Source organism: Bos grunniens, chromosome 18 (assembly GCF_055505025.1).
Source record: "Bos grunniens cultivar Pamir isolate PY7600 chromosome 18, Bosgru_T2T1.0, whole genome shotgun sequence".
NCBI classification, from domain to species: Eukaryota; Metazoa; Chordata; class Mammalia; order Artiodactyla; family Bovidae; genus Bos; species Bos grunniens.
Window position 1 is genome coordinate 5,715,098 of NC_141182.1, and position 20,307 is coordinate 5,735,404.

Below are 20,307 nucleotides of genomic sequence, written 5' to 3' on the forward strand. Positions count from 1 at the left end.
TGCGGGAACCTTCCCCACTGCCAGTTGCAGGACTCATGAGCAGGGGTGTATCTGTGTCTCTGAATGAAACTGGCTGTGAGCTCCTGTGAGAGCCCTGCTGAGCTGCCCAGCTTGGCTTGCAAGCCCCTGATCTGGCTGCTGATGGCTGCAGCCTCTTTCCCTCTGGGGGCAGCTTTGTGCTTCAGCCAAACTGAACTGGGTTCACCAGGCAGAACCCTCGGTGCCAGCCGTGCTTTCTGCCCAGGCTTCCCAGGCTCATCCATCTGTCATCAGATTGCTCTTCATCCTTCAGAACTCAGCTCTTGGTGTCACCTCTTCCCTGAAGCCTTCCCAGACCTCTACTCGCCTAGACAGCATCACCTCCTCCCTCAGTGGTGTGGGCGTTTCTGTATCCTGATCGTTCAGTTACACCTTCTTCGTTCCCATCAGATGGCGTGGTTCATGGGGGAAAGGACCGTGTTTTATTCCATTTCTACCCCAGGCTGGGCACCTAATAGGTGCTCAGTGAACAGTGGTTGGATGTAATTCTCCCCTTCCCCTCCTGCTGGCCTCTACTTAAGATGTAATGGCTTTGGTGTTTTGTTTTGGGGTGAAGTGTAAGAGGGTACGTTGCACGTGTGTGGGAGCAATTACAAAGTCCAGTCACACTGGAAATGGCTGACTCACCCCTGAAGTTTCTTTATTTGCAAGCTGGAAGATGAGAGCTGATCTTGACCTGCCTGGAAAATCTGAGCCTATGAAGCTGTTCTGAATAACAGTCATCTGGGGATGGGGGCGGCAGGCAGCAGATGCCTCTGGGGGCCCGAATGTCCCCTGCTGCCCTTGTGCCTCCTCTCCGTCTCCCTCCTTGCTCTGTTGCCTGCATCGAGGTTCTGGGGCTCACGGCTTTGCTGATCTGCATCTTCCCCTGCCTTTCTCCCTGCAGCTGAGACGTCTGACGTCTAAGTGCGCAGAGCCAGGGCTGTGGGGTGTCCTTCTGTAGACTTCTGAAACTTGGCCTTCTCCCCCGGAGATCCCCAGCTGGCCGCCTTCACATCACAGTTAGCTGAGCACCCAGAAGGTGGGTGACATTGCCACAGCGAGGGCAGCAGACAGTCCCCACAGGTGGCAGTGATGTGTGTACAGCTGATGGGGGAGGTTTTTAAGCTGAAAGCCAGTGAATGCGGCCTGTGTCATCAACCACACAGTCTTGAAGGACACGTGTCTTCTGAAGGTGTGCACGCACATGTGTGTGTACATGTGTGTCTCTAGGCTTATTTGACGTTACTGATTTTTCCCCTCTAGCCAGTGGGCAGGTCACCCATGACGTGGTCCACTGGACAGTCCACCTCAGGGACTATTTGGCAATCAAGGCCTTTCTTCTGACTTCCTAGTGACACTTTTATCATCGTATATAAAGCCCGGCTGCACAGTGTGTTGGAATCAAGCATATGCAGCATCCAGTTCACACTGGATGGATTGGGACTCATGTCAGCACTCTCCGCTATGTCCAGAACCCTGACAGTGACCATGAGGTGATCTCTGACCTTCACGACACAACCCAGGGCCTGCCACTGGGAGGATTTACCGAAGCCATGTTTCCCTTCCCTCCTAAGGGAGACTGGAATTATGTGGAGATTTTCTGTATGTATTTGGGGCTGGAGGGAAGTTTTATTGTGGTGCTTATGTGCCCTGAATAATTTGCAGCAACTTACAGAGTTATAATTCAGGGAGTAAGTGGTTGTGAGAGAATTCACAGTGTCATACCCAAATGTGTGTTTTCCCTTCATCTGTAGCCTTCTTGACAAATTACCAGGAGTTTTTAGCCCTGTTATCACTGAGTACTTGTGCACCATAAGTATGGGAATGGGGAGGACCAGCATGCATGCATGCACTCCCAAGTCCTTTAACCTTCTCCAATGCATGAAAGGGAAAAGTGAAAGACAAGTCGCTCAGTCGTGTCCGACTCTTAGCAACCCCATGGACTGCAGCCCACCAGGCTCCTCCGTCCATGGGATTTTCCAGGCAAGAGTACTGGAGTGGGGTGCCAGTGCCTTCTCCGTTAACCATGACAGACACCACTAATCAGTCAGAGTTGTGCTCAGCACAGGACTCCAAGTGGCCGTCACTAACCGTCCGCAGTCAGTGCAGCAGATACTCTTTATCTGCCATCCTTGCAGGGTGATGCTTTGATGAAAGCATCACAGTTCTTCCTGAAGAGGACAAGCAGGCCACCTGTGCAGCAGTCACACCTCTGGGTATCTTGTTCCTGGTGATGTTTTGCTGTCAGAGCTTGGCCCACCTTCCGGCACGTGGCTGGGAAAACTTTGAGCCAGTTACCTAAAGGGATAATGCATGTCTTAGAGTTCCACTGCCTGCCCGGATGTGACCCTCACTCTCCAGCCATAAGCTGGGGCTGTGTAATGAAATGTCCTCTGTTAGGAATATGTGTATTAGGACTAGTGGTTCGTGTTGTTCTGGTCTAGAAGCTTTCCTGGAACAGAAAGGATTCCTTGAAAGACCCATTGCAGAGGCAGGTGTACCCAGGTTGAGTGGAAGTGTGGTTTGATGTATGCACAGTTTCAGGAATGTGTCTGTTGCATCAAGCTGTGTCCACTTGAGTGGGTATATAGTGTGTGTCTGTTACTCTCTCACAGCAGAGAAGAGCAGTTGCATTCGGTCATGCCAGGCCCTTAGAGTGTCAGGTGGGTTATTTGTAAAATATCCTCAGGGTGTTTAAAGGGAGTCATTCTTTACAAGTTGTGATAAGTGACATCACCGTGAAAACAACGTAATACGTGTAGCTAAGACCTGTATAGCACTTGGTATGCACTTATATGCAGATAAACCTGTGTAACCATGGCCCTCTTTGTGTGTGCTTTACATAAATGAACACCTAACACTATCTTATACTCATTTTGGAGATGAGAAAACTGAGACACATGGAAGGTAAGCGAGCAGGCTGAGAGCACACAGCTGAAATAGTTGTCTGACCGTCTAAAGTCTGTGTTCTTACCCACAGCAAGGCACAGCATCATCCGGAAACTTCTCTCCATTTGGATTGATTAAGCAGGGTGGGAATTCTGGACTTCGATGATTGTCAGAAGGCAACAGAGTTGGGGGCCTGGACCTCAAGGCCATGTCTTTGCTTTTGGATTTTGGACAGGCCAGTAAATGAACATGAAACAAACAGAAAGCAGCAGGCACACCGAAGAGCACAGAACCAGCAGCAAGTAACCTCGGAGCCCGTGGAGGGCCCCCTCGTCTGGCAGCACCAGGGCGTTTCTGCTGCACAGGCCGGGGGTCTCTGGGTGGGGCTCGTGCATGTGCTTCGGTAGGAAGTACCCCACCTCCTGGGTCAGGATGGTCGCCGCTTAATGGACTGTACATCAGTGGCTTTGGGAGGAAAAGAAATGTAAGGCTGGGCCATCGGTCGGTCCCTGAGTCAGCACATTGAACTTTTGGTCAATTAGCTCCTCCCCCCATCTTTATGGTATGGCCTTTCCTGTAATTACAGTCGAGATGCTATAGCTGGAGGAAGGCCTGTCAGTGGAGTAAGAGGCTGCTGTCCATCGCGGGGTGACAGCCGGTTCCGAGGGCTTCAGGCCCGTCCTTAGAGAGCCTTGTTATTTCCTCCTCCGCTGCTTTACCCCAGCCCCGTTCGCCTCCATCCACCACCTGGACAGAGCAGTCTTATTCCGTGGCCAAGCCCCGCGGGTCAGGACCCCAGACATGATGTACTGCAAAGTAGAGATGCTTCATTGATCTCTATTGTTTTTAATTAAGAATCATTTAAAAAAATACGCATCTGTGTGCGCATAGGAAAAGATCTCGGAAGACGTGTGGCCGGCACTTTGTCAGGCACTTCCCCTGGGGGTGGGCTTGGGTGGGAAGCGATGGGAAAAGAATCACGTTTTGCCTTAGGCCAGTCTATACTTGGTTTTCTTTCTTTTCATTTTTTTAATAACCAGGGACAAAAAAATAATAATAATAATAACCAGGGACGACTTTTGTGATTTCAGATGACTCTGTGTCGTCGAAGAATCAAAATCAGTAAACTTATTTCTCATTATCAGAAATTCCCTAAGACAGGAACATTTTAGCTGGAAAAATCACCAAGTCTTCTGATCACTTGCCTGAGGGTCTGGACCTGAGTGATGGGTTTTCACCTTTGCTCTCGGAACTTTGGACCAGTTAGAGCTGGTTGCTGCTTTGGACTGTTTCTCCACTTGGTGTTCCTTTGCTTCACCAGCTCGTCTTGGCCCTCTGCCCCTCTGTTTTTCTTTTCCTTCCCCAGGATCCCAGGCGTACCCCCATCCTTGTCACACCTTCTGCAAGCTTCGGGCACGATCTCTCTCCTCTGAAGGGAGTACCCTGCCTCCCCGCGTTCATTCTCCATTTCCCTGCGGCTGAAAGTCAAGCACACGTTTGTAGTCCTGTTTGGTGCTTGGCCTCCGTAAAGCTATAAACAGATGCCGATGTCCTTAGGAATGCAGTCCTAGGAGAGAATGCCGTGTCTCTGACGAACTGGAGGTGGAATTGAAGGGAGGAATCACGTCCATCAGCAGGTGGCTGGCGTCCTGTGGGTCTCTTCCGCTCTCTTGGCGGCTGTTCGAGGTGTCCGTCCTGTCCCAGGACTGTCGCATGTCCCCAGGTGGGCGGTGGTAGATGGGTGGGTGCGTCCCACATGCGTTTGTGCATGTGGCCATGGAAGGCAAGGAAGGATGTGCTGTGCACACCCCAAGCTGCTGGGGCCCCTTTGGAGCATGTCACTGACAACACAGTACATAGAACCCCCGTGCTGGCTGTGCCCTTACGGGCTGGTGACCACTGTGCCCGGGAAGATGGGAGGCTGTCTTTGAGGGCCTGGGTCTGAGATGGGGACAGGTCAGCCCAGCCTCCCAGGACGCCTTTCCCTGAGCCATCGCACAGAAGCAGACAGGTCACTGCTGCAGGCACAGGCCATCACGCACCCGCTTCTCTCCTGTCAGCCTCTGTGGAACCTTCAGGAAGGAGAACAGAGTGCTCAGAAATCAAGGACGCTCACTTTTGCCAAGAATGATGTCCATAGCAAACTCTGGAAGGAGGTGCTATCCAGAAAGGTTCTGCCGGGAGCTGTGGGGGTATCGCATGCTGAGGCCCGAAACCTGTGTGTCCGTACGCCTGTGGCCCTGGCGTGTAGTAGCTGGCAGCCCTCCGATAGGTATGTTTCTACCCAGGCCCGGCACGGCGGTGAGCTGGGTACGGGGTGAGGGTGCGTGCACGCAGGAGACTGGACGAAGCGGTTTGATTCCAGAGCTGTGTACAGCCACACAAAGATCCACCGGCAGCAGGGTTCTTCCAGTGTCACTCAGAATTTGTTCCTTTGCCAGTTTTTTTCTTTTTCCACTAGGCTTTATTTATTTTTTTATAGCAGTTTTAAGGTCGCAACGAGACTGAGAACAGTGCAGAGATTTCCCCCGCCCCGCACCCCGAGGGCACGTTTCCTACCCTCGATGAGCCCGCGGAGCCGCATCACCGTCACCTCCAGGCCACGGTTCACCTTGGTGCTCAGCGCTTGTGTGGGACGTTTATGCATCTGGACAGAGGTCTGGTGACGTGTACCCGTCAGCGTCCTTTTGCCTGGAGTAGATTCACTGCCCTGAGTGCTCTGGACTCCCCTGTCTTCATCCTTCCTTCACCTCTAACCTATGGCAGCCACTGATGTCGTGACTGTCTCCACAGTTTTGCCCTTTCCAGAACGTCACATAGTTGGAAGCATACAGCTATCACTAGAAGCATTTGCAGATTGACTTCTTTAACTTAGACATAGGCATTGACGTTTCCTCCGTGTCTCCTCACCGGCTCATAGATTTTTGCTTGTGCTGTTGTTGTTTCGCACCAAACAGTACTCCGCTGTCTGGACGAATCCAAGTGTGCTCTTTCGTTTGCCCACTGAAGGACATTTTTGTTGCTTCCATGTTTGGGCAATTATGAATAAACTGTCTGTAAATATCCCTGTGTAGGTTTCTGTGTGGACATAAGTTTTCAGCTCATTTGTGTAAATACAGAAGAGCACAGTTGCTGGTTTATATGCTGAGAGTATGTTTAGTTTTGTAAGAAAGTGCCAGACTGCCTCTTTAACAATGGCTGGCCAATTTCACATCCCCTCAAGCAGTGAGCAAGGGTTCTTGTTAGCCACACCCTTGCCAGCACTTGGCCAGGCAGTGTTCTGGCTTGTTGTCATCCTAAATAGCAGTGAAGCAGTATCTGCCTGATTTACCAAGGTTTGTTTTTCATCGTGAGTTTTAAATAATCACACTTATATAAAAGTCTGAGATAAGTGGAAAAGCACATTTACCTCTGAAATAAGGACATCTGTGTGGAGTCTGGCAGTTTGCTGGTAACTGAAGCTGGAATTTTTCACTGGTAACATCTTACTGTGACCACTGGCCATCAGGAGAGATCTGAGACTAAGGTAGTGGGTTCTTAGTTCGTATGTTTTATGCTCATGAGGCAACTGATTTTAAGCCATTGGTCTGTTTGGGGGTTATGCCAATGACAATAAGTATTGAAATAGCAAATGGGCATTAGGATAATTGGTTTGTGGGCAGAAATAGTAGCTTATTACTGCCTTCCACCAACACCTTACTGCATATTGGATGTGCTTACTGGTGTGGATGCCCTCACTGCATTGCAGGGCAGTGCCTGGGTCCCAAGGCATCACTGTTGACTGTCTCTCACCAGACACTGTAGTGTTACATTTCAAAAAAGGCAAAAAATAAAATAAAAGGTAGACTAATTATATGCTGAAAGTAGTAAAACTTGCGAAAAAAGATGTTTCAAGAAAATTTGATATTTTTAGGAAATTGTCAGGGCCATCAACCTAAAGAGAATAGAAACAACTCTGTTAGACTTTCTAGCCTGTACTTTACGGTTTACTCATACTGCTTTGTAAGTTTTACCCCGTCATCGGTGGGGCCCACTCTAGTCCTATCAGAGCTTGTAAAGTAAGGGGTGAAGGTAACACGTCTCCACCCGCCTTGGAGCAAGGTTTGCTGGAGGGACAGCTTTGCCAAGCTTCACATGCCCTGCCCACAGAATTTGTGATAAAATAAAACTCTTGCCGTTTCTCTTCGCATGGCATACGTATAACGCTAGTGCTGGGTGAGGGAATGGTTCAGAGACAGAGAACAGGCTGCATACGTTCGGCTTAAAGGGAAGTTAAGTGACATGCAAAAATTGGGAGCTTTCTGTGCTAAGGAAAACCTAGCGGGGATGTCATGTTGTCTTGTTTATGGCGGTATTTGGTATGGCGATTCCACGTTCTTTTTTCTCTAAAATTCAAAGTCCTCAGCCCTCCGTCCCTCCTTTATTGGCATTGAGAGAGAAGCACAATAATGATTGAGTTAAGACTGAATATCACGGAGGCGAAAGGAATAATTCTGAGGCCTTTTAGTCTATTAACTATGTGAGGCTTCCTAATAGTTTGGCTCAAGGCAAAAATGATTTTATTCTAGTTTCATCCTCGTTGAGTCAATAATTAACCGACTTTGATTAAAACTGAATTTTACCAAGTATAACAACCATCTGGGCCTCTTTCCTTCCGTATGAGAAATGGCGCGTTCTTCCCTCGGAACAGTTCACGGGGTCCAGGGTGGGGCGTGGGCCTCAGGGCCTCGGCTCCGTCGTAATGCCTGTGCACGGGGAGGCGGTGGTGTTCTGTGGCACCTGCCTCGCTCCCCCCGGAGGGGCCTCCCGCACACGGCGCTGTCTCTCTGGGAGGGACTGGCCCTCGGGGAGCCCCTGGCTCTCCGCCAGCCCCTTCTGTTTTTCTCCTCTTGGCCCCTGTGCCATCTCTCTGCCTTTCAGCTGAGCTAGCCCTCCTGAAGGACCAGGCAGGACTGGTGGGGCTTTGCTGACCTGTGGTGAGCAGCAAGACTCGGGCACCGGGCAGCTGTGTTCCCTGTGCTGGGTACGGAGGGCTCCCTGCGTTGCCGCTCAGACACCCTCCCAGCTCCCCTCGGACCGCTGCTTGCCCCGTGCTGGGCAGCTTGACACGCCACCCTCTCGCCTCCAGGCTGAGCCTCGTCACGAGTGAGGACCGGACTTCGTCCGCCCGTCTCCAGCACAGGACTCGATGGCAGCATGGGTAGGCCATATCCATGGAGTGGGCCTGGGAGGAGACTCCAGTCCAGGCAGCGCAGGGGCCGTTTTCTCTGGATGTCGAGACTTTGGGGTTTCATGCCATGGAGCTGGGTTCTTCCCTCACTTTTCGTCTCTATGTGCTGTAAACAGCCATTCCTGCTTTTGGCTAGCTGGGGTTAAGTAGTCCCACATCCTGGCCATTTTGAGGCTTCACTGCCTTGAGTCTTTTAGGATGGAGCTAAGACAGGCAGAAGGGAGGAGGTGGGTCGAAACTTTGATTTCGCACAAGGATAAAGAAAAACAAGCAAAAAACAAAAAAACAGTGAAACAGAAGAGCAGGCAAGAGAGGTGGGAAGTGCCTCCTGTGGGTCCGGGTGCGTGGTACCAACACGAGAGCTCCAGCTGAACCCACTGCAGCTTTGCAGTAGCAGCCTGGCTGAGCTTCTGCTGCCAGTCACGGCAATACTAATTGCGTTTGCGAGTGTGTGTGCAGCGGGGAAAAGACGGGCCTTTGAAACAACTGTATGGGTTGCTTGGTGTTTAGTGTGGATGTTAAATCCCCATCCCAGTTGCCGAGATTAAATTGAATCGGCCCCCATGGCCTTTCAGCTTCACTGAGCAGAAAACGTAGCCAACATTTTCACACCTCTCCCTCCCTCTCACCTCTCCTTCCCTCATTCCTTTCTTTTCTCCTTCTTCTGTCTTTTTAAAAAATATATTGCATGCTGCTCACTGAGTGGGTGCCATTCCACTAAGTCAGGCAAACCCCCAGCAAGATGTTCCAGGTACATGGTATCAGAGCGCCTGGCTGAGACACCCGAGCGTCTGTGTGATGGGGTGAGCGGATGCCTCATGACCGTTTACAAAAGGGGGAGTTCATTTTGGGTGTCCTCGATTATTTCCCAACTGCCGCCATCCAGCTGGACTGGCTCTTTTGAGAACACCTGTATGTTTGTGCTGGAAGCTCCAGTCATATCATTTAATCCCAAAGCTTTTTTTTTTTTTCTTTCTATGATGAATTATTCAGGCAGTGTTTTCCAAAGTTGTCATCAATCAGGACAGACCCAGAGAGAACGTGTGCGACCACACCCATGCAGGCCCTGAGAGGAATTGGTGTTTTCTGGCTCCAAGAAGTTCCAGAAAAAAGGATTCAAAGCCAGGGGCTGTCCTTCTCTGGGCAGTGAGCAAAGCAGGTACCACACTCAAGCTTGCTGATGTTTAGGCTGGATTAAAACCCAGCCAGGGAGATGTACGCAGCCCTGCGGGGGTGGGGATGGGGTGAGGCTTTTTATCCTTAAGCGGTCACCAGTGTCGGGCAGGGCAGAGGGTCAACTGGGTGCCAGCGACCGAGTCTCTCAATCAGTACCCACAGAATTTTAAAATGCACCCTCCCCTCTGCATAGGTTTTTTTTTTTTTTGGTATCATGAAGAAGTTTTTGGAAGACTGCCTGAATATTGTAAAAGAAGAAATAGGCAGACAGGTCGGTTCAGATATTTGTGTTTGTGTAAACATTTCGGCATTATTGGTACAAACCATCAGATGGTGGGGCTGAGGATGACCACAGACCACTGGCCACAGCCACACACAGGGGTTTGGATAGGAACGTGGGAGATAGGAAGGAATGGAAAGTAGAGACATGATGCAGAGTCGAATGAATGCCGGCTCCGTTTCGCCCAGCTTCCCTCCTCATTACACTCCAGCTTTGTAGCTGGCTCTCTTCCCAAACAGTGGTACTCAGCTTTGGCTGTGCGCTAAGACCACTGGGAAATTCTTTATAAATAGTGATGCTCCAGGCTGATTGAATCCAGATCTCTCAGAGAGAGAGAGAGAGAGAGAGAGATGTCCTCCTGGAGTTTTCTGTGGAAAGTTTTTGGGAGCGTGGAGCAGAGTCAGATCCCCTTTGAAAAAGCCACATTGGGCTTCCTGCTTGACGCAGAGCTTTTCTGTGCTTCTCTGGAGGCTGTTACCCTTTCCTCATCTTCTGTCTTCCTGGAACACTTTTATGTCCACTGGAACTTTGCAGGGCCTGCCTGCCCTTTGCTCTCCAGTATCCGTTAACAACAACAAAAAACCCAAACAGCTCACTCACACACAGTGCGCCAGCCCACAGTCCATCCATGTGAAGTGTAAACTGCAGATTTTCTTGGTATATCCACAGCATTGTGCATCCGTCCATCACCACCGTCACTTTTAGAACATTCTAATTAGCCCAGGAGATCCCCACTCCCTAGCCATCATCCCAAACGCCCCTTCTTCCAGCCCTTGGAATCTGTCTTGATGGGTTTGCCAGTTCTGGACATTTCCTATAAATGGAGTTATGTAATCCATGTAATCAAATTGCAAACATCCGTTGGATCATCAAAAAAGCAAGAGAGTTCCAGAAAAATATCTACTTCTGCTCTATTGACTATGCTTTTTGACTGTGTGGACCACAGCAAACTGGAAAATTCTTCAAGAGATGGGAATACCAGACCACCTGACCTGCCTCCTGAGAAATCTGTATGCAGGTCAAGAAACAACAGTTAGAACTGGACGTTGAACAACAGACTTGGTTCCAAATCGGGAAAGGAGTACGTCAAGGCTGTATATTGTCACCCTGCTTATTTAACTTATATGCAGAATACATCATGAGGAATGCTGGGCTGGATGAAGCACAAGCTGGAATCAAGATTTCAGGGAGAAATATCAATAACCTCAGATATGCAGATGACACCACCCTTATGGCAGAAAGTGAAGAAGAATTAAAGAGCCTGTTGATGAAAGTGAAAGAGGATAGTGAAGAAGTTGGCTTAAAGCTCAACATTCAGAAAACTGAGATCATGGCATCTGGTCCCATCACTTCATGGCAAATAGATGGGGAAACAATGAAAATAGTGACAGACTTTCTTTTCTTAGGCTCCCAAATCACTGCAGATGGTGACTGCAGCCATGAAGTTAAAAGACACTTGCTTCTTGGAAGAAAAGCTATGACCAACCTAGACAGCATATTAAAAAGCAGAGACATTACTTTTCCAACAAAGGTCTGTGTAGTCAAAGCTATGGTTTTTCCAGTAGTCATGTATGGATGTGAGAGTTGGACTATAAAGGAAGCTGAGTGCCGAAGAATTGATGCTTTTAAACTGTGGTGTTGCAGAAGACTCTTGAGAGTCCCTTGGACTGCAAGGAGATCCAATCAGTCTGTCCTAAAGGAAATCAGTCCTGAATATTCATTGGAAGAACTGATGCTGAAGCTGAAACTCCAATACCTTGGCCACCCGACATGAAGAAGACTCATTGGAAAAGACGCTGATGCTGGGAAAGATTGAAGATGGGAGGAGAAAGGGACGATAGAGGATGAGATGGTTAGATGGCATCACCGACTCAATGGACATGAGTTTGAGTAAACTCCAGGAGTTGCTGATGGACAGGGAGGCCAGGCGTGCTGCAGTCCATGGGGTTGCAAAGAGTTGGACATGACTGAGCGACTGAACTGAATCCATGTTTTTTGTCTTTGGCTTCTTTGATTCAGCATCATGTTTTCAAAGCTCATCGGTGCTGTAGCATATATCCATAGTTTTTCTTTTTAAGACTGTAATATTTCATTGTATGGAGAGACCACGTTTCATGGATCCATTCATCAGCGGATGGACAGCTGCATCTTTTCCAGTTTCGGGCTCCTGTCAATAATGCTGCATTGAACATCCGTGTGCAGGTTTTAGTGTGAGTTATACTTTCATTGCAGCATCCTTCTGTGTCATCTCTTGGGCAATATCATCTTAACCATCAGGGTAGTGTCTTGCATCAGAAACAAGTCATAATTAGCAAAGCAGGCAGCTCTGGGTCATGGGCACAGGTGTCTGGGGGACTCTCACTCTACCTGCTGTGTGGCGTGAAGCTGTGAATTGCTCAGCTTCTCCAGAGAAGAAAGGAAAGTGTCCCAATTCCTCCTCTTGCTCTTCCATCCCCCCTTCTACAGATAGCAGAGAGCAGCTTCCTGAGAAAGGAAGGTGCCGTGCTCTGTAATCCGTACGAGGCATCAGTATTGTCTGCGTGATTCATGAGTCCACATCTCACACATTCCCACTGAACATACGTGTGCGCCTTCCCACAGCCCTGCCTTTCATGTATTAACTGACTCTTTTCAAAATTGATGAGGCCTAACTCACAAGCGAAGTCTGTCTGGATTAAGGGAACCTGAGAATCGCTATTTATGTCTGACCCGAGGAAACTCCCTGTAAGCTGCTCATCGGAGGTGCCCGCTGAGAGCATGCTGGAAAGATGGGGTCCCCAGTCCCCTGGTAAAAGCTGGAGTCTTTTCTCACTCCATTTTACCTGCAGTAACAAACACTAACCCAGCAGACTCACAGGTCCACCTCCGCTGATGGTTTCATTTTTGTAAATTTAGTCTAAAAACTATATATGCTGCACTTCTGATTTTCCTTCCTACTCCCAAGTCTTCACTGTGGATTAAAATATATTGTAAAATACAAAACACTTCTATCAAGGTGGTTTAGATAAACTAAATATGCCTGTGACTTAACTAACAGTCAGGTGACTCTTTATATTCTACTTAAAGCACCATCCATGTGCTATGCTTTTCGCATTTGCATTTTTAAAACTAGAATCTCTACCTCATTAAAAATGAAGTCTCTCTTGAAAACATTCAGTGTGCCTTCATGCTAATAAATGTTTATGCATCATCTTACCACCAGGGGGCATTGTGGTTTGACTGTCCATTTAAACAGCCCGCATTCTATCAGTTTACCCAGCAAAGAGGAGGCCTGGGCCTATTTCTGATTCCTTCCAAGAAGGAATCGTATCTGGAAGAGAACAGATGTCGATTCTTTTTCCTCACTAGCAAACGGTAGTGTTGTCAAATTTGCTAAATTTAGCAGTTGAAGATTAACATGCAGTATATAATATGCATGTGCCTAACTGTACAATAAATAGTAAATCACATTTTTATGCTTTCTCTGAACTTGGAAGCTGCAAGTTATTTTTTTTTTTTTTTATTCCCTGGGTGTTATGAAATAAATAACATTGAAATACATTTTAAAGATGTCAGTCAGGGGGAACAAGAAAGTGCTTGGCAACTGTGTTTGATAGATTTCTTTTATGATTAATTCTATTAAGTTTTAATGACTTTAAAGATATAAAGCTAGAAACCACAAAACTAGGCATGGTTAATAAATAACTGAAATACCAGGTGTATAGAAATGCATCTGTGGAAAAATGAACTCATATATTCTCTAGGATGTACTAGGAAACAGCTCTTTGGCAAGTGGAGAGAGTCAAATATCCCCAAAGCGGGGGGAAAGTTTAAAAACAGTGAATTCAAGAAGATTGTCTTTCTTAGGGAAAATCCTATGAGAAAGATACTCTCCAAGATTCACAAGTATAAATTAAATTATTTTCCTAACCAATATTTATCAGCAAGACAGTTGTTCTCTCAGAATGCATTTCTCCCTTGTGGGTTTGTTAAACATCTTTGGACAAAATTTCAAGAATTTCTCAAGAGCTTCTCGTCACAGTTTTCTTCCTGGGCTCCTCCAGCACGGAAAGGGCCCACGTTGCTTTGTTGTTCTATAAATACTCAAAGGACGGGCTGGTCCCAGAACTGGGAGTAGGGTGGCAGACTTTTAGTAATACTGCCTTATTTTTTTCCTTCCTTCTGCACTCAGAACTGATGGAATATGACTCAGTTCTTCCTCAAAGCATCTCTGTGAATCGGGGAGGAGAGAAAGAATTACTTCTAGGTTCCAAACAGCAGAAGGGAGGCTCGTCAGGGGCTTGCAGGCTCAGCGTGGACTCTGAAACACCCCGCTTCAGGGGGCCTGTGGGTTCACGCCTGGGCCCCTCCGCTGGAGGCACAGCTGGATTCTTTACTTCCTGCTGCTGCTGCTGCTAAGTCGCTTCAGTCGTGTCCGACTCTGTGCGACCCCATAGACGGCAGCCCACCAGGCTCCCCTGTCCCTGGGATTCTCCAGGCAAGAACACTGGAGTGGGTTGCCATTTCCTTCTCCAGTGCATGAAAGTGGAAAGTGAAAGTGAAGTCGCTCAGTTGTGTCCGACCCCTTGCAGTCCCATGGACTGCAGCCCACCAGGCTCCTCCATCCATGGGATTTTCCCAGAACACCTCAACAGGAGTTCTGAAGCTGAATGGTTTAGAAACCAAACACCCGTTAATTAGCATGAGTAATGACTGGGCAGAGATGCATGGCTCCCGGAAGAAGCGTGTATAAACGTGTATGTTTTTGTGCCTGAAAAGAGACAAGTGGTGTATCTTGCACGATCCCTTCTCTCCACGCAGGGTTCTCACTCCTGAGCGTTTCTGAGTCTCCGGAGCTCAGTAGGTACCCTTAGGAGCCATCACAACAGGCAGCCCTCATGCCCTAGAACTTCAGATCTAAAGATCTTTTAAACATACAGAACTGAGTTTTGAAAGCGCCTGGCCCATTCCAAACGAATACCAACTCCCAGCCTCGAGAATGCCTGGAGTGAGAAAACAGGGAACATTGTTCTTTTCTGTTGATACTATTTCATACTGAGTCAACACCCTTGCCAAGAGTCCGAGGCGGCTCCTGGCCTGACAATGCCTTATTTAACTAGCCTAGTTTCTAGAATAAAGTCAGAGGGTCCCCCCGGGCCCTGCTCAGTGGCACTCAGGTCACCCCAGAGCTGGAAGAGGCCAAAGCAAATACAGTGGATCTGTTGCTCCGTGAAAATCATCTTCTTTCTGGGCTGGGACGCACATTTGGCCCTGGCAGCCGGGGAGCCTTGGCCAAGACCGGATACCCCAGTCCTCCAGGGCTCTCAGGGCACTGGGATCTCAGGGACCCTCGTCTCCGAGCCAGGGAGCCACACTCAGAGCCCAGGCTTTCTGCTTGCTCCCCACTGGGGCAGCTGCTGGGCGGTGTGGGGAGCCAGGGCCTCATTCTTGGCCTGGCTGGGTCTTGGGCTCTCCCGGTACCCAGAGCACGTCCGCTCGAGGCTGGAAGAAACTCGAAGCATTTGGCCGGGAGGAGGCGACCGGTTCCAGCTGGCCCCAGCGCTGCGCTTTAAAAATTACCCAGATGAACTGATTCTGTATCGGGAGTGGGTGGAGAGGCCGCGGAGGAAGATTCGGCCTCTCTCCCCCTAATCATGAGCGATGTGATTTGGAGAGAGAAGCCGGGGCTTGGCTCGGGAACCTGCGTTTCCTTGGCCAGGCTCCAGAGGGGAGGAAGGCTCTGGAGGGACGGCACAGGCATGCCGCGTCCACTCAGCCCCTCACCCGCCGCGCTCCCGGGCCCTCTGCTGGGCTCGGGTCGATCTGTGCCCCAGAGAAGGTGGACCGACTCGGGGGGTGGCTGCCTTGAGAGGGAGGCCACGGGCTTCAGGGGTGGGGGTATCGCTTCATAGCTGTGAATGAAGGACACTGGAGGCCGGAGGCACCCCTCCAAACATAACTTGGCCCCGCGCTCTCCCTGCGGACAGGAGGGCTGCATGCCCCTGGCCCCGCGCCCACGCGCGTTCTTGGCTCGCGCAGACTTTCTATGTCGCTCCCGCCCCAGAAACAGCTCCCGCTCCAGAAACGACTCCGGCCTGTGACTTGGCCAATCTCCGCAATGAAGAGTAGCACTCGGATGTTCATAACCTTTTAACCTAACAAAAGGCAAAAGGAAGGGGTCTAAGCCTCTTCCTTCTCGATTCCCTCCATCTCTGGCTGGCTAGAAGGTCCAGCTAGCATCTCCTAAAAAAAAAAAAAAGCATCTACCCATCCACGTGCTGATGGACAAGTTAGAGACCTCTTTCCAGGTGGTCCTTTTTCCAGCACCTGCCCAATGATGCCTGGACCCAGGGCTGCTACACTGCTAGGCAGGGAGGGCTTGGGCGTTAGGGGGCAGACTCTCTCTGGAGGTGCGGTGAGGACTGTTTCTTTCTTACCCAGGTCCTGTTTTACGCAAAGCCCCAGTTGCTTCAGGTCAGGTGCCTCCTCATCTGTGCCGTTGCAGTAAATACTCAAGAAGCCAGCTCTTTCTAGCAAGGGCAACATTATCTCGAATAACATGACAGACGGTGAGAGTGCTGTCATATTCGGCCAACAGAGAGCAGAGAAGGAAAAGAGTCAGAAATGGAGTGGAGAAAGTATGAATGATCTCTGTGTGTTGACTCTTTTAAAAAAACACACACACACAAGATTAACAGCAATACATACATATAAATATTTCTTTCTGGCCAGGCACCACAGATTAGATTTCATGTTGAAAATGTAAATCTTGCCTGGGAAACACCGATGTTCATTTTAAGCGACTGACCCTCAGGGATAAAAATAAAAAAGGAAAAGGGAAACAAGCCGTGTTACTGACAAGCGATAGGATGTTCTATTTTATATCTCGCAGCTCTTTTACAACTCTGGCATTTCCAGGGAGCACTTTGGAATACTTTTGGTCCAGTCCGTCCATAAGAAGCTGCCTGTGTTTTTATGTTTTGAAAAGATGGGGAGAGAATGCCATGTCCCGTTAGGTGTCTCGTCCTTGAGCTGACAGCACACAGCATCGGTGTCACCCACGTGCTGTCTCTGCCCTTGACACCCTTTGAGAAATGTGCTGGGCTGTCCAGCCAGGTGAGCTCTGTGCTCCCTGATACACACCTCCAACAGTCTGGGAACGCGTCTGAATTGCAGTATGTATCAGGGGAAATGCTGCCTGGCTACCCATCAGGTACTGATGCTGCTTTCTCTGTCCCCCCCTCACCTAATAAGGTGTGGGGGAGCCTCCATGTCCTCGCCTGCTTGGACTGAACAGAATGACTTGACCCTCTGACTGCAGGGCACAGCTGACTGCCCTGCAGAAGAGGCCCGGCTCACCTTGCCTGGATGTCAGGCTATCACTGTTTTCCAGACTCAACGCCCACCCCGATTCTCACTCTCTTATTTCTCAAATCAATTTTTGCCTCGGAAGTAACAGGTTTCAGAGAATAAGAAGGTGGCGTGTCTCTCATGTGTAGTGGAAAGTGGGCCATGCCGTCAGGGTCAAATTAACAAAAGAAGAGCTGCTGGGTGGTCGCAGGGACGAAGGGAGAAGTGAGTGTGGATGCTGATGGGAGCTGGTCCACGCAGGGGTTGCTGTGTGGGTCACGCGGCGGGGCTCCCTCTGCGTGGCCGTCTCCGTGCTGCGGTTCTCCTGGCGGAAGGGCGGGTGCGGGTCCATCCGCCTCCTGTGTCTTTGTGAAACCTCCTCAACTCTTTCCAGGAACACGTATTTCATTGTCTGCTGTGGTTACATCTCGATCCTGGGATCCCCTGGCTGTGTTCGAAACTACCTCCCTCTCAAAGAAAACAAGAGGATTATGCCAGGAGCATCTCTTTCTGGTGTGCGTGTGCGTGTGTGCGTGTGGCAGGAGCATCTCTTCTTGGTGTGTGTGTGTGCATGTGCGTGTGTGGCAGGAGCATCTCTTTCTGGTGTGTGCATGTGTGCGTGTGGCAGGAGCATCTCTTTCTGGTGTGTGCGTGTGTGCGTGTTGCAGGAGCATCTCTTCTTGGTGTGTGTGTGTGCGTGTGCGTGTGTGGCAGGAGCATCTCTTTCTGGTGTGTGCGTGTGTGCGTGTGGCAGGAGCATCTCTTCTTGGTGTGTGCGCGTGTGTGTGTAGCAGGAGCATCTCTTTCTGGTGTGTGCGTGTGCACGTGTGGCAGAAGCATCTCTTTCTGGTGTGTGCGTGTGTGTGTGGCAGGAGCATCTCTTTCTGGTGTGCGTGTGTGTGTGTGGCAGGAGCATCTCTTTCTGGTGTGCGTGTGCGTGTGTGCATGTGGCAGGAGCATCTCTTCTTGGTGTGTGTGTGTGCGTGTGCGTGTGTGGCAGGAGCATCTCTTTCTGGTGTGTGTGTGTGGCAGGAGCATCTCTTCTTGGTGTGTGCGTGTGTGTGTGTGTCAGGAGCATCTCTTTCTGGTGTGCGTGTGCGTGTGTGTGTGTGGCAGGAGCATCTCTTTCTGGTGTGCGTGTGCGCATGTGGTGTTTGTGACATGCGTGTCTGCGCTTACAGGCTCTTTGGCACCATTTCCAGTGAGTCCTGGAGAAGGAAATGGCAACCACTCCAGTGTTCTTGCCTGGAGAATCCCAGGGACGGGGGAGCCTGGTGGGCTGCCGTCTATGGGGTCGCACAGAGTGGGACACGACTGAAGCGACTTAGCAGCAGCAGCAGCCAGCGGGTCCTCCCAGCCCATCTCCCTGGAACCAGCAGTGAGCTTAAGCTGGCAGAAATGTTGTGACCCAGTTGTTAAACACAGATACTAGTAACACTTAAATCACATAAACTTACTTTTTAATAAATTATATTCAAAACAAAGCTATTGAATACTCAGAGTTCCTCGGTTCCTAGTCCTTTTATGACCTCTGCCTGTTTTTATCTGTGCTTCTGAGTCTTCCTGGGTCTGAATGGCAGAAATGCCACAGGCTGGCGAGCAGCTGCATGTGGTCCTCAGCCCCGCACCGGGAGGTGACCTTGCTAGTCTGCAGCAGCCTTGGGAGTGTTTACACCATGGAAATAGGCAAAAGCTATAAACCAAGCCTTGGTTGATTGTTTATATTGTCTTAGTGGAAGAAAAGTAACTACAGTGTTAAGTGTGCAGGTTAAATATATGGGTATCAAGACTGTAGTCATTACCTTATAAAAAGGAGGAGGTGTTTCCTTAGCACATTAATTAAAAAAACTATTATCCAGCTTACAGAAGCCACTCGTGCCACTGAAGACTGGGTGACATTTCAAAATAATGACCATCTGAGTTATTTTACTTTCATCTTACTGGTTAACTTAAAAGTATCAACCAGTGTTCATTAGCTGCATCTTGACCTTGGATGCAAGAGTTAGGCAAGAAGCAACGAAAGCATTGGGTGAGAGTAAGCTAGTCCTGTGAAATTTATAATGAAGAATGTTGCATGATTCATTTTTAAATAGTGTGCCGACATCTTTCATATCGGTAGAATTTATAATGAACATGTGTAGAGTTGGCCCTCCTTATCCATGGGTCCCCCATCTCGAGATTCAGCTAACTCAAGTCATAAATATTTGGGGGCAAAGAGCTCCAGAAACAGCTGAAAAGCAAAGGTTGAGTTGGCCGCGTGCTGGCAACTATTAACTGAGCGTTTGTATTGCATTTACAGCTATTTGTATAGCATTTGCATTGTATTAGGTATTACAAGTAATCTGGAGATTAAAGTAGAGGAGCATTGAATGTGCTTAGGTTATATGCAGATACAGTGCTATTTTATGTAAAAACCCTGAGCATCCTGGGAAACGCGTGTCCACGGGGGTCCTGCAGGCAATCCCAGGAGGATCCAAGGGCCAGCTGTGTGTACATTTATAGGCATGCCTTCATTTTTGGCAAGCAGGAATACTGGAGTCAGTCAGCTGCCAACTTGGGAAAATGTTGGAGGATTCATTGAGATGGCGTGTGCAGACGGGTCTGCTCCAGTGCCTGATGCAGTGTCGCCCAGACAGCTGTGGTCGTCAGCTCTCAGTCCCGGTGACCATTGGAGGGAGCAAGGTGACATGTGCCTGCACTGAACCGAGAGCAGACTCATCCCCGCTGATGGGCCGCCCGGCTCGCCTGCTCGAGACTGCATGCCTGTGGTCCCAGGACGTTCATTTCCCCAGCGCAAAAATCCCTTGAGCCAGGCAGATTGCAAGTCCTCCCCTTTCTCTCGATACTAATGGCTCTGCAACAGGCTGTACCTAAGCCAGAAAGAGGCAGGGGGTGCGGTGGCTGTTGTTCAGGTAAAGGCCGCTAGTCACCTCCCACCTCTCCACCAACAGTCAGGGACCGTTTCTGTCTGCTTAAACCAAGCCTTTTCAGAATGGTTTAGAGGTACCCCTTCTGCCCAGAGTCCCTGACCTTTCCAGAAGGATCTGAAGTCTTTTAAGAGCTGTGAAATGATGCGAACCTGAAATGTTCACTTGAAAAACAAAAGGAAACATGACGCCACCTGGCCAACCCGTGGAGAAAGACCGGAACCTCGCAGAGCTCTTAGGCATCGCGGGCTCTTTGAACTTGCGGGCCCTTTCTGTCTCTGAGAGCCCGGCGTCCTGGCTCCCAGGCCTGTTGCGTACAACAAGCCCAGGCCCCTGGAACAAAACCATTCCAGAGTGATCGCGGTACCTCCTGGCTCCCACATCCTGCTCTATTTCTTGTTATTCTAGTTGAGTACTGCATTCAGACAGAGGTTGCCAATAAAGTTTATTGTAGG

At 49.4% G+C, this 20,307-nt stretch overlaps 1 protein-coding gene across 19 annotated transcripts in view; it reads left to right on the forward strand.

The window, feature by feature from the left end:
• WWOX (WW domain containing oxidoreductase) overlaps positions 1 to 20,307 on the forward strand; it is a 907,382-nt gene that overhangs the window by 310,914 nt on the left and 576,161 nt on the right. For 6 of the 19 annotated variants that reach the window (XR_015145284.1, XR_015145283.1, XM_086350021.1 and 3 more), the window contains one exon: positions 1 to 20,307. This exon is cut by the window's left edge; it is cut by the window's right edge and continues 14,649 nt beyond it. The exons of the other annotated variants lie outside the window; for them this stretch is intronic. The gene's annotated coding sequence lies outside the window, so the exon portion shown is untranslated. 19 annotated transcript variants of the gene reach the window in all.